Genomic DNA, 14196 nt, shown 5'->3' with positions numbered 1-14196 from the left:
TTCTTTGTTTTTCTTCTCATTCTCTTGTACGCTCGCTGCATTATTCTCTGTTTCTGTGTCTCATTTTCTCTCCTCTATCACGCATTTTTCTGCCTCTTTTTCTTTTTTGTTTTCCTATTAGTCGTATATTTGTAATTCCTCACATTTTCTCTTGTGCATTCCTCCACCTCCCCTCTCATCTCTCAGTTTGCCTCTCTCTATCTTCTTTATCTCCATATCCTCCTCCTCCTCCTCCTCCTCTTCCTCTCCCTGTCACCCCTCTCTTTTCCATGATTTAGACAAGTGTTATTTCCCTTGTGGCGAGTGCTCACCTGAGCCCACCGGCAGCTGCTGTTCTTCCAGCCTTTCTGCATTAAAGCAGAAAAAAAGGTGTATAGCTGCTAAACAATGTTTCATTCTCTCTGACCTCTCCAGAAATAATTTCCCTCCACAGTGACAAGATTCTTCCATTATGGGTTTTTTTTCTTCTTTTTCTGTTTCATTTCCTTTTTTTTCGTGCTTTGGCATCAAAACTTTATGGCGAAAACAAGCAATTACTGTCTGGATGAGAAGGAGAGAACACAATGAAAGATGTAATGAGATGAAACTGAACTCCTGCATAAAACAGGACGAATATTTACATTTGAATCCAATCAAAGAGTCATTGTCACACAAATCAAATGCATACAGTGTACATCACAACCAGTAAAATAGTTTAATGCTGTGTGTTACCTTGTTTAACCCTTACATACTCTTCATATTATAACTCTATTAGTTTTTACATACATTCACATTCATAAATACCCATCAGTCATTAATAAATGTTTGATTAACCCTTAATGAGGCTTTCTAAATGAGAGCAGATGGAGTGTATTTATTTTAAATTTTACCCTCCTGTTGTCCTCGAGTCAAGGAAGGAAAGGGAGGGAGCAGGAAGAAGGGAAGGAAGGATGGATGGAAGGGAGGAAGAGAGAAGGGAGGGAGGGAGGAAGGAAGGATGGATGGAAGGGAGGAAGAAGGAAGGAAAGGTGGGAGGAAAGGAGGGAGGGAAGGAAGGAAGGATGGAAGGATGGAAAGGAGAAGGGAAGGAAGGAAAGGAGGGAGGAGAGGAGGGAGGAAGAAGGAAGGAAGGAAAGGAGAGAGGAGGGATGAAGGAAGGAGAGGAGGGATGAAGAAAGAAAGAAGGAAAGGAGGAAGGAAGGAAGGGAGGACAGAGGAAAGGAACAGACAGTCAATTTGACCCGGGAGGATGACACAAAGGTTAAATTTGAATATTTGTATTATTTTAAATAAATGCAGGTCAAATTTGCATTTAAATAATAATAAAAAAAAAACATTAATTTCATTTTCCAGTTTTGTATATTTTGGGTCACATTAGGAAAAGTCCAGCTGATTGTTTCCACAGCTCTCAAACAGGATGTACGGTTTAAGTCTGTTTTGAAGCTTTAACATAGCTAGCTGGGCTAACCTTAGCTTGATGCTTTAACATAGCTAGCTGGGCTAACCTTAGCTTGAAGCTTTAACATAGCTAGCTGGGCTAACCTTAGCTTGATGCTTTAACATAGCTAGCTGGGCTAACCTTAGCTTGAAGCTTTAACATAGCTAGCTGGGCTAACCTTAGCTTGATGCTTTAACATAGCTAGCTGGACTAACCTTAGCTACCAATATTACAAATAAACAACTCAAAGGAACTGCTGCATAAGAAAGTAAAATACTTTAATGTTAATAATGTTACATCCCTGATGGTCCACAGCTTTACTGGAGTCAGCAAGGCAAACAATGTGCTCTAAAAGTTTATTTAGGCTAACGTAGACTATGCATGGCTTAGCTTAAGTATTTGTTGAGGCCGTTATTATCTGCAGCAAGCTCGCCTTCTGAGTTATGTATTAAAATAGTCCTTGATTTCAGGTAATGTCGGCTTATGAAGTTATGATTATTCATTCCTGTGTAACTATAACCGCTAGTGGCGTTACTAAATGGTGCTAAAAAAGTAAACAGGTGGGACTGGAATCAGATAGATGTTGTGAGGCTGTGTGATTCATCCAACGTGTTTATACTTGTTGTAATTAGTAGACTCTGAAGATGGCCTTGGCTTGTGAGGTTTGAGAATAGCAGCCCTCAGGTTTAGGTTTAACATTGTTTAACCAGCTTTAATTATTCATCATATTGTGATGTGCTGTAAAACTAGTCAGTCAGTTTTTATTAAGGTTACTTTAGGCTCATACAGTCATGGCTAAACATATTAGCACCCCTGCACTTCTGTCAGATAGTGCACCATGTCTCCAAGAAAATTATTGGTGTTCACATGTGTATTAATTTTGAGATGGTTTGAGATTTCAGGCCATTTCAGAACTCTCCAGCACTTTGTCTTTAACCATTTCTGAGTGCTTTTTGACGTGTGTTTAGGGTTATTGTCCCGCTGGAAGACCCATTACAGATTCATGATGCCATTCACACAGTCAAGGTATTCTGTGCCAGAAGCAGCGAAGAAACCCCAAAACATCTGTGAACCTCCACCATGTTTGACCGAAGGGACTGTGTTCTTTTCTTTGAAGGCCTTGTTTCATTTTCTATAAACAGTACCATGATGTATTTCACCAAAAAGCTTTATTCTGGCCTCATCGGCCAAAAAGGGAGGTTGAGGCTTCGTGTTACTACTGTGCAACATTTCATTGGCTCAGCAATATACAGGACAACTTTATCATTTATATCAATAGTTTGTGCCTGTTTTACCTTGAAAATGGTCTAGTAGCCAACAAACTACTACCATTGATGACCCTCAGTGTAACTAATCAAGACTAGTACAGTGTGACTATTTCTTTACTTAATCTAAGGGGTTAAATAGTGTAAAAATGTAGAAATTTGTTTAAAATTACTATTTGTTTAGGCGGAGGACCTCTCGAGTCCCCCACTCCCCTCTAATTATGTATCTTTGCAAGTTTGCTTCTCCATTGTAAAACATAATCAGCTATAACTATGCAGACACACACACATGCACACACATACTTAAGCACACACTTTTTGGCCCCCGCACTTTTGAAATGAATCCAGCGCCCCGGATACAGATTATGTCAATGCTTCATTTTTTTTTCTTTTCTTTTTGTAGCCTGCAGTCTTTACACTCTGAGTCAATTAGAAGCACTAATTATCATCTCAAGTGCATTTGCGTTTTAAATCCTCCCTTTCTATAATTGGATTAAGACTGTGAACTTGGGTTGAACTTAATTTCCCCTTAAGTTTTTCCCTTAAGTAAAAACTAAGTGGAAAGAAAACAACATGTGCCCAATTAATACAATGGAGGTTTTTTATTGTATGTGGTTTGATATTTTTGGGTGACATAATTACATATGAAGTAGCATCTCATTCCCATTCATGTCATTACTGTATATTACCATTTAAAATTGAGAAGCCTTAAACTTCCTATCACCATTTATAATCTTGTAAGCCAGCGTGGCATATTTGATGTCATCAGAAAGCCTTTAATCTAAACTTTCTTTTAAAAAATAGAGCACACTGACTGCAGAGTAAAGCCTTGGCTGAACTAATCACATTACAGAATCTCTTCCTGTTTGGGATGATGACTGAGATTTAAGGGCTTTAAATCTGCCCAATAACAAATATTTCCCCTTCTTGAAACCAGTTTCTTCTAGTGGAACTGGAGAAGAGTTTAGCATAGAAAAAGAGACATTTACATTAAAAACTAGCATAATGAAAGTGAAACTATAACCCAGAACTGATTCACAAATCATATTAATCGATATTTTATTGGATTTCATTGATTTAAGCATGTCTGTTTTTTTAGTTCTCCTCTTATATCTTAAAAAGGAGACATTGTACATTATTCATACCATTTAAAGGGAAATACCTGCCAGCATGTGAGAGTATAACACTGTTTTATTTCCAGTCAGTGTTTCAGGAAAGCAGTCATTTAAATCCCTTTTTCTCCCAGAATTGGCACATTACAGCTACCATACTTTGACTACAAGATGTCCCTGCAAGATATCACATGTTAAAACCTCAATTTCACATGTGCTCATTGGGTAAAGGACAAAAGCTGACCATTTATATAACATTATAGGCTGTTTTATATGTGAAACAGCTATTATTCGCTTGTGAGCTGCAATTTCACACGTGCAATTTTGGTTATTCTGAATTCTTTTCGGTGTGACTCTGACGCCCCTGTGGCTTCATGTGTGGGTGAGTTTCTCTCTTCCTTGCAGGTGAAGAGCTGAGACTGATTGCAGTAACTCAGGGCACCTGGGCTCAGAGCTCTGTAGCTTATGTGTGTGACTCCTCTTTCTCTGCTCAGAGCTCAGATCTATACTGACTGTCTCTGCTCTGCCTCTGCTCTGCTTCTCCCCCACAGGCACCATTCTCAATTTGGTTTGGTTTCAGGATATGTGGCTTCAGTTGTAGTTATTGTGTTTTCTGCACATTACAACAGCCTCACACACACGCACACGCACACGCACACACAGGCATCATCTAACACTACCGATGCCACTGATACCCATACTTCATATTTTAACAACTTTTTAAATATGGCACATCTCTTAATTTGGTTTAATTTAGCTTAATGCTTACACACTGTTCATATTCTGCAATTTCACAGCATCAGCTCATAATTAGTCTCTCTACCTCAAGTCATTGATGAATACCTCATTAGTCCTTAATACACTAGTGATTCATCCTTTACTCCATTAATAACAGTGTAGAACATAATGCTTTCAGTGGTAGATATTAAATGTGAATACACAGTATTTTTGAATGGTGGTTTTATTTAATAAATATGAGCCGAGCACTATACATAAATATGTGTATCAGTTGCATAAAAACTATTTTAAATTTTTTATGTATAAGCTGCATCACATGAGGATAAGTCTTCAAATTTCTGGCTATGAAACAAAAGTTTTTAAGGTTTATTTCTTCTTCTCTCAAATGTAAAAATTGTTCAACTTAGACCTTAAACAGTATGTCATATATTTTGTTAAACATTTGCAATGGTGTGCCTTCCTTTTGTTGTGGCCACTTGAGCCAAGTCATGACATCAGTTTGTTTTATTTCTTTACTCTGAGCTCAATAAAGGTCTAACAGAGAAAAAAATGTATTTCTTGGTCTGCATAAATTCAGATATACAGTTTATATAATGGCCACTCTATTAGCAACTTTAATTCAAAAGCATTCAAATGTATTTGCTTTCAGTTACAAACACTGGTAAACTGGTAAAAGTGCTAATAAGCTGCCAGCTGCTCACATTTAACCAAACTCACACCTGCAATTGTCTGAGTATGAATAGCAAAGATCATATCAGATAACATTATACAGGCATTTCTCAAGCCACTGGATTAGATGATGAATATAGAGATGTAGTACAGTGTATGTGCAGTATAATATAGGATGCAACAGAACAATTGAAAATGTCGAGACAGTTGAATCCTTAATAGAAACATTGAGTAAAGACATGTTCAGTTCATAATACAGTAGAGTAACAAAGAACTGATATAGAAGAGGTAAGAAAAAAAAATAAAAGAGGGCGAGAGAAGGAGATGAAAATGAAAGAGGGCAGAGTGGAAGATCCTTGAAAGTGTGTGATGAACGACTGCAGCAATATTTTCAGCTTCCCTGAAAACTCTTCACGGCTCATAAACTCCCAGGAAGAACTGAAACCGTCTTTCTGTTCTCTCACTCGCACCATCCCATCATCCCTCAGATAGGCAGCCTCTTTCGGCCGACTGATGGTCTTTTTTTGTCTTTTTTTTTTTTGGGGTGTAAGAGAAAGAGGGACACAGAGATGAAGAGAGGGAGAGAGAGAGAGAGAAGGTGAAATGACCCTCTGTTTCATTCTTTTATTTTATTACTTTCATTTTCTTGTTTTTATACGTTCTTTTCTTGGAGGACGGCGATTTATCACGACAGAAGAGAGCAACAACAAAACCCAAACTCAGAAGGTGGAGGATGATTTATCGCTTCCCTTCCTCTCTCCCTCCCTCTCTCTCTCTCTCTCTCTCTCTTTCTTTGTTCCACTTTCTTCTTTCCTAGAGTTCAAAAAGAGAAAGAGAACAAGAGAAAGAGACGAAGCAAACAAGCCCAGTGTGGTAAAATGTAAATTAAGCGCTTCATGCACAGAAAATGAAACTTACTGTACATTTCACTGCCAGTAGAGGTAAGCGACACCACAGAACAGACGCTGATTGATTTGCAGCTATTAAAAGTGCAAAAAGACTACTATCATTTATTTTTTTAGTCCCTTCCACTCTGAGATATATTTGTCTTTTTGCTCCTACAGTTGGATATGAGCTTAAATATATGCAGAATAATGTTTGTGTAGAGTTTGACACTAGACTGTTGTTTTAGTCTCTCTGTGCTCATTTAAAATCAGTTTTTCTTCAGGCACAGTCCTTTGACCATGACTTGAACTAGACTTAAAACTTTCCTTTTTGATAAAGCTTATATTGTAGTTAGGGTCGGCTCCTAGTTTATGCTGCTATAGGCTTAGACTGCCAGGGGGCTTCTATCTCTTCTCTCTCTCTCTCTCTCTATCGATTTACATTCATGTACTATTAATGCAATCACGAACTTAAACTTTGTGAACTTAAACTTCCAAGGTGCATGGAGATGGGGAAAAAAAAGTCTGAAGAAAGTCAAAGCTCCAGAAAGAGACACTGTGCAATAATGAACTGTGAATACTGTCGTGTCACATTGCCCCTTATTTATTCATTTATTTATATTTTTGACCATTTTTCAAGTTTTATGGGTATGAATGTGTATGTGTTCATGGGTATGGGTATGCATATATGTATTAGTGTATGTGCATATATCTTATTATGTCTTTTTTTATTTTTGTGCTGCATTTCGTTGTATACTTGCAATGACAATAAATATCTATTCTATTCTTGTATACTACTCAGGCGGGGAGTTCCTGTCCTCTGAAATGAGGCCAACGCGGAAGTAACTTAGAACTGCATTCTATCAAAAGGCCACCAGGGGGCGACCGTCTCTATACAAGTCAATGGAGAATTCACCAACTTCTCACTTGATTTCTAACCTCAGTAAACGTTTTCAAAATGTGTTTATGGTCTCAATCGCTAGTTTAAAGCCTTCTTCAATGCAGTATGATGTTCATTTGTGAAATTTTGACCTCCCTGATTTTATATTTGACGATAAAGCAGGGTATGCATTAGGGCGTGGCTACGTCGTGATTGACAGGTTGATTGCCCAATGTCCTTGAGATCCAGCCCTCGCAACCACAGCAACCAAAGCAACCTCACCGCTAGGCCCCATGGCTCCGCCCATGGCCCCGCCTCATGCCCATATAAGTAGAATCTGTGTTTTTATTTTTCCCAGCATGCACCTGAAATTTTCAAGATGGCGCTGCCTAGATTCGAAACTATTGGCTTCCGAGCAGTACTCCACAAACCAATGGGTGACGTCACGGATGTTACGTCCATTTCTTTTATACAGTCTATGATACTACTCTTATAGTTCCTCTATACTACAAGTGTTGCTGGAGCTTTGACTGTCTTCAGATGTTTCTACAGTAGCCCAGGAAGGACAAACCAAACTCTGGCTCTACAGAGGGTTTTGTGGCCACTGTATGCTCTACATGCTTCATATATATATATTTGATAAATCGCATTAGACACACATTATTGTCCCAAGTAAGGTATCTTTTTATGTTTTAATACATGTCTGGAGGGGATCTCTCTGTAGTACCTTTCTAATCCTCTTCAAAGTGCTCTTATAGAGATGAGATACACTAATCTAAGCTCTTCACCCATTCCTGGAAACATTTCCTTTTGTCCTCTTTTGTCTTCAGTGTCCAGAACCTCCTGCTATTCTTCCTGGATTTCTTCCACAGCGGCAAATCTAGGCAAACATCACCTAATCCAATATCTACATCCTCTTACTGAGCTATCAACGGCTCCTGGGAATTTATGGGTGTACCCCTCATATGTAAGCATCATGAAAACATAATGCTAGAGTTATCCTAGCATAGGATTGCTTTCTTATTGTTATCAAAAATAATGAAAACACAGAATCCAACCAGTGTGCCTCTCAATATTTTGTTCTTTTCTCTACTTCCCTACTGTATGTCCAACGAAACAGCCTGATAGCCTAAAAAAAAAAGTATGTGCAGTTCCATCTGCTGTCAATTATATAATGCTCTTTTTTCATCTTTGTTATTTTATGAAATTAGGGTTAGTCGATGTTTTTATTCAAATTCCTCATGTTTGTGCACTCTACCAGCACAAGTCTATTTATGTAAGATGTTTGCATGACTGTCATTGTAACATTTCTTTCTCCAGATAGAAAGAGAGAGAGAAAAAAAAGAGAGATGCCTATGATGACAAAATGATGATATAACATGTTAGTACCCTGTGGATGGTTTTAATGACTCATTGAGATGAGTCACACAAATCCTGCAAATACTAAAAATGTGCAGCTGATGAGAGATACTACGCTGAACCCGACAGGGAAAACCTCCACCAATGAATTCAAAATGTGTTTGTAGTGTAGAAAAATCTGTCAGAGTGAGAGGAGGAAGGTGAAATGTCTCAAATAACAAAATTACAACCTGACCCAGCTGTGTCATTCACATCGCTGAGGTGAAGTCCAAAAGGTAGGCCGGATCTACCATATGGGCAAGTGAGCAAGCGCCCAGGGGTCCTCGAGTACAAAGGGGCTCTTAAAGCGATGGTTCAGTGTAATATCGACCTAGCGTCATATGCACCATGATGTCTATCTAACCAGCGCCTCAGCTCTTTTTTTTCCATTTGGTCGCAAATTAGTGGGGTTAGAGCCATCAGCTGAATGGCTCAGTACAGGCGTTAACGGGACCACCAGTGTATCTCGTAAATTACCCCACTAATAATGCCTGGATTGTTATCAAACTTCTACAGTAGTATAAATAGGGTGCACAAAAATTTAATAAATTATACTTTTATTTCCACTTTTGTATACTGTGGGTTGCATTTAGGAAAAAGTCTGGCTAAAAGAAATGTGTATATGGTGTTTTTACAATAATTTGTACATTTACATACATACAAATGTGTATCAGCTGCACAAAACTTCCAAAAAAAAGCATTTTATTTCTTTCTTCAAGATTAGGGAAAGTCCACCTGGCAAAAATGTGTATTGGGCGTTTTTACAGCACACACATGTTAAAAATGGGTCAAATTTGACCCTTAACAGTGGGTAAGGGTTAACATCCATGAGGAGCTGCTCGGTTTGTAACTGCAGAGTCAGCAGCAGCAGCAGCCTGCAACTACAGCAAAAGTTTATTTTTGTTAAAACTTAACAGTTCATTTCAACAGTGTCTTCATAGACATGTCGTCCCCAAACACTCCCTCAACTACTTTAGAGGGTAAACACTTTATTTTCCATCTATGTCTTCATTTTGGTGGAGAGTTTCTGTCTAATTTAAACATTTACGCACAATATGACAAACATATAACGAGGAAGAAAATGAAATAAAATCAATAAAAACAAGATACAATGGATAAGATTAAGACAAATAAAATAGATATGAGGAAATAAATATTTCACAACATGAGGACTAAATTAATTACTTGTTTTAGTAATTTTAAAAAAGCAATGTATTTTGGTTGGAAACATGATCACCTCCATTTAATTTCTTTTCCACTGATGAATACAGTAGGTCTTTCAGTATAATCAATTTCTGCCACCTTCATTATTAATTTCACAGACATCTCTTGAACTTTCAAGGAGATTTTTGCCTTGAGACAATGTTAATTTCTGTCACTGATTCAGTACATGCTTTGGTACAAAGTACAGTGTGAGATATCAGTGCCCATCTCCAGAGGGCCATTGTCCTTAATTAGAAGTGTAGTTATCTCCTTCACTCTGCCCTTCATCATTACCAGCTCCTCTGCTTCACACAGAGGCTCCGGGTCACTTTCAGTTCAGATGATTCAGCTGAAGATGCAGAAAAGCACAGAGAGTTCACCTGCAGATTTGTTGGTGGAAGGAAAACCCCAGGCAGCTAATAAGATGTGTTTGCAGCACGCTGTGCACCTGCAGTGATGTGCAGGCAAATTAGAAAGAGGTGCTCTATCTCTGACAGGCAGATTGACACAAACATGTCAACATATACAGGATGTTTGCATGAAAATAATAACATACAGTACAGCCATCAGATTGGAGGCAAGAAGTTCCTGAAACACTGGAAGAACATCAGCAGAGAAGATTCAAAAGATTAAAGGTATAACATACATAATATCTCATTTCAAGCTCTGAATTTTTATCCTGGGACTTCACTTGAGTAGCTTTGCATGATTGACAGTCCATAGTAACTCCTTATTTATCTTATACTGGCACTTCCTGCAGCGTCTCAGTTCAGCCTCTGTTTCTAACAGGCAGTGTTAGCTCCTGTCTCTTTAAGGCCGCAGTGAGCTCACGATTCTGATTGGTCAATTTCAGGAGGTTAAGTTACTCTGTATGAAAAAACGTGTCCTGTGTTAGCGTTTCATATTAAAAGCTTTTAAATGACTAAATAGCAGGATTTACAGGATATTAAACATGTTCCTTACTGTTTGTTGATCATTGAGAAATAATGCAGGGAGGACTAGTACAAGCAGAAACAGTGATGATGATGTTTGATGAAGAGCTGCACACCTCCAACAAGTAAACTACTTATTTTACTTTGTGCTATATAATGGAAAAACACTCACAGTATGCCAGCTTAACTCGAGTCATGGCTCGGTGTGACTATCCCCAAAACAAGAGAAAACCACTATAATGTTAACAGAGCAGAGCAGAGAACTGGAAAGCTGTTATTGGTTTTCAGTTATTGAATATTGGGTGGTTATTGGTTATGAACCAATGTTGGCCTGACCTGAAAGTAGAAAAATATATTGGAAATCAAGCAGAGTCTCTCTCAGCCAGTGGCTTCTATATTATTTGGCGGTGTCTCAGATTTTTGGAAAATGCCACAACAAATTTTCCAGCAGGTGTTATTTGGATAAACTGACCACATATTGCACATTTAAATAGTTTCCTTCCTGAAAAAAAAAAAAAAGCTTAATAAAGTGACATATTAACATATTTGAGTCTGAATCAAAGTCTGCACCATTCAGTCTAAACAGATGCAATGCATTTTGGGTATGTTCAGTGAGCTCACACCACGTTCTCTGATCTAGTATACATCAGTGCATTTCTCTGAATCTGGCACCATAGTATGAATAGTGCGTTAGTATATTCTGAACACAAACACAGTCACAGTCTAAGTACTCTGACTAGGTGACCCTTAAATGCCCCACACACCCACACAGGTGCTTTCACTCATTCTGACTCATGAAACTGTTCCTGTTGAAGTTGGGCAGAGCTCCACTTAAAAATATGAGCACGAATTGAACTTCATGTTTTACAAAGCGCTCAGTATTTATACCGGCAACATTTGACGACCAAAATTAATTTGTTTCAAAGGACTCGCTGGTAACTCACTTGTGGAGGTGTACATTCATTGTTAATCCATTATAAACTGACCTGACAGTGGTGAGAGTAAAGCAAATACATTTTTTATCTTCCTATTTTTTTTTTTATTAAATTTTGTCAGAAATGAAACCAGCTCCAACCAGCAGGATCCTCTGCATGGCCTGTGTGGCACCAAACTTTCAGCTCTGCACATATTGTGTGCAAATGACTTTTTTGTGGTGCCTCTTTCTAGTGGGATTATGCCTTATGAATAATAAAAGTGTAAGTTACCCCATTGAAACAGATGGAACAAAACTACATTTACAGTCACATTAGACAAAACACTTTGCTCTGGCTGCTATTTACTTTCATTAAAGGCTGTGCTTTAAATAGATGACTGACGATTTCAATGGGTTTCCTATTTTAGTGAAATCTCCTCATCATCTCCTAGGCAATAGAAACACTAATGCTCTGTGTTTGGAAACATATGTAAGTCACTATTCTAGCCTTGTGCCATCACCCTGTTAGGTACAATATGACTGCAGCATCGATGTCATATAGTCAGTCTATCAATTGTGGTCATTCAGCTACCCATAGAAGTGTCACATCATATCCTTTTTTGGGACTGAGAGCTATGCAATGTTGTAGACAGAAGGCTAGAAAAGGTCTAATCAGGCCAAATACATTTTTTAGCTCAAATGGATGAGCCATAGTGCTGTAGGGGCTTTAAATCACTCATCTGTTTGATCATTTTGCATTTCATTCTGTGGATCCTACTTTTTGTGAATAGCAGTGATTAAGATTCATGTCTGACCATATTTGGTTTACATTCCAATGACTTTACTATGATATAAGGAAATAAGGCATTGCCAAACCAAACAGATCAAGTTTCATCTCCAAAGCCAAAAATGTCCAATAAATGAAACAGTGGTGCAATTAAGTTTTGCTAAATATAACCTTTAAACAGGCAACAAGCAAGGTGGTTGTTCAACTGTATGTGCCTTGTCCTTTTTTGAAATTAGTTGAAAAACGGTATAATATAATGAAGCTTATGGTAGGTCTATACTTTAACAGAAATGATAAAGTCAGTTTAGAAACTACTATATGTGATATTAATGACCAGGGAAGGCAATAATGTATCACTTCTCTTTATCAAAACATTCAATTGGTTACCATTATGACCATTTTTATACCTTTAGTAGGAGCAACGTAACGTAGTAGAGATACAACTCATACAATCCAAAATATATAAAAGATTTAAAACATCAAATTATTTTTCACATCTCATTTTCCACTCCTTCCTGTTTAGGGGATAAATCTGACATGACAGTCAAACGGAGACATATTTAAATGTGAGCAGAGAGCTGTGGAGCTGCTACATACTGCATCTGTGTTCAGCTGAATTTCCACTTGTACTGAGTTGAATGTCTCTGTATTGTAGATGTCATTTCTCAGAGTCGCACCGCCCAGTGTTGGAGGGTTAAGCGATTCAGCCAATCACTGCTCTCAGTTCAGCGGCATCCCACGGCCCGTGATGAAGCCATTAAAAATGCCTGGCTGAGGCCAGATGGTCTGTCATTGAGGAGAGAAAGAGAGAGAAGGAGGGAGGGATGAGATGTCAACCAGGAAGACAGGAAAAAAAACTGAGGGATGGAGAGAAGGTCTTGAATGAAAGAAAAGAGAATGAAAGACAAAGCAATGGAGGTCATCAAGAGAGGAGAGTGAGTGAAAAAGAAGAAGGAATAATGAGAGGGATGGGAGAGGATTTAATGAAAGAAGGGAGAAAGAGTGAAGAGAGGAGGAGGGAGACAAAACAGCAGCAGCTGTAGAAGTGGGGTAAATAGGGGTGGGGGGAGAAAAGGAAGAAGAGAGAGGAGATATACAAGCAAAGAGGAAGAAGGGAAAAAGGTGGGCGAAAGGACAGGCGGGAATAGATGATAGTGATTTTCATTTCATTTAATTACAGGCTTTATGAAAATTCAAAATCAGATTATCTTAATTTGGTGTGAAAATTCACAGTGTGCATACAAAGTGAAACCAAGTGTGTTTTAGTTCATTTTAATCCTTATGTACAGTACTATACGTATACAGTACGTTCAATACAAATCTGCAATGTTTTAACTTCTTCATGATTTTATTGAATTGCTACTGAGCTGATTTGTTTTATTATGATTTTTAAATTTAAAAGCACTTTATAATTGTGTCTTTTGAGTATAAAATGTTTATTCCGTTCCATTCCATTCCAGGCAATTGTGTATATATAGTAATATGATAAGTTAGTTTTATACTGTTAAACATACAGTATATGTTTACACATTGTCTATGTTGGAATGGAATGGAATGGAATGGAATGGAATGGAATGGAATGGAATGGAATAGAATAGAATAGAATGGAATAAAATAGAATGGAATAGAATAGAATAGAATAGAATAGAATGGAATAGAATATAATGGAATGGAATGGAATAGAATAGAATAGAATAGAATAGAATAGAATAGAATAGAATAGAATAGAATAGAATAGAATAGAATAGAATAGAATAGAATAGAATAGAATGGGTTTTGGGGTTAATGGCCAATCCATTGAGGCACTGTGCTACACCAACACAAAATATAATTACATAATCTTGTCTCCATGATTCAGGTTTGTGCATGAATAAATCTGTAGATGTTTGGAAGATACACGTCTGTATATAATGTTTAGTATCATCATTTCTTGGCAATCAGCAGGGGTGATAGGAGAAGTGGTAAGGATTTTGGAGATTGGTATGGGACGAAGGGAGT

Source organism: Scomber japonicus, chromosome 8 (genome assembly GCF_027409825.1).
Source record: "Scomber japonicus isolate fScoJap1 chromosome 8, fScoJap1.pri, whole genome shotgun sequence".
NCBI classification, from domain to species: Eukaryota; Metazoa; Chordata; class Actinopteri; order Scombriformes; family Scombridae; genus Scomber; species Scomber japonicus.
Note: the sequence above shows the minus strand (reverse complement) of the source record.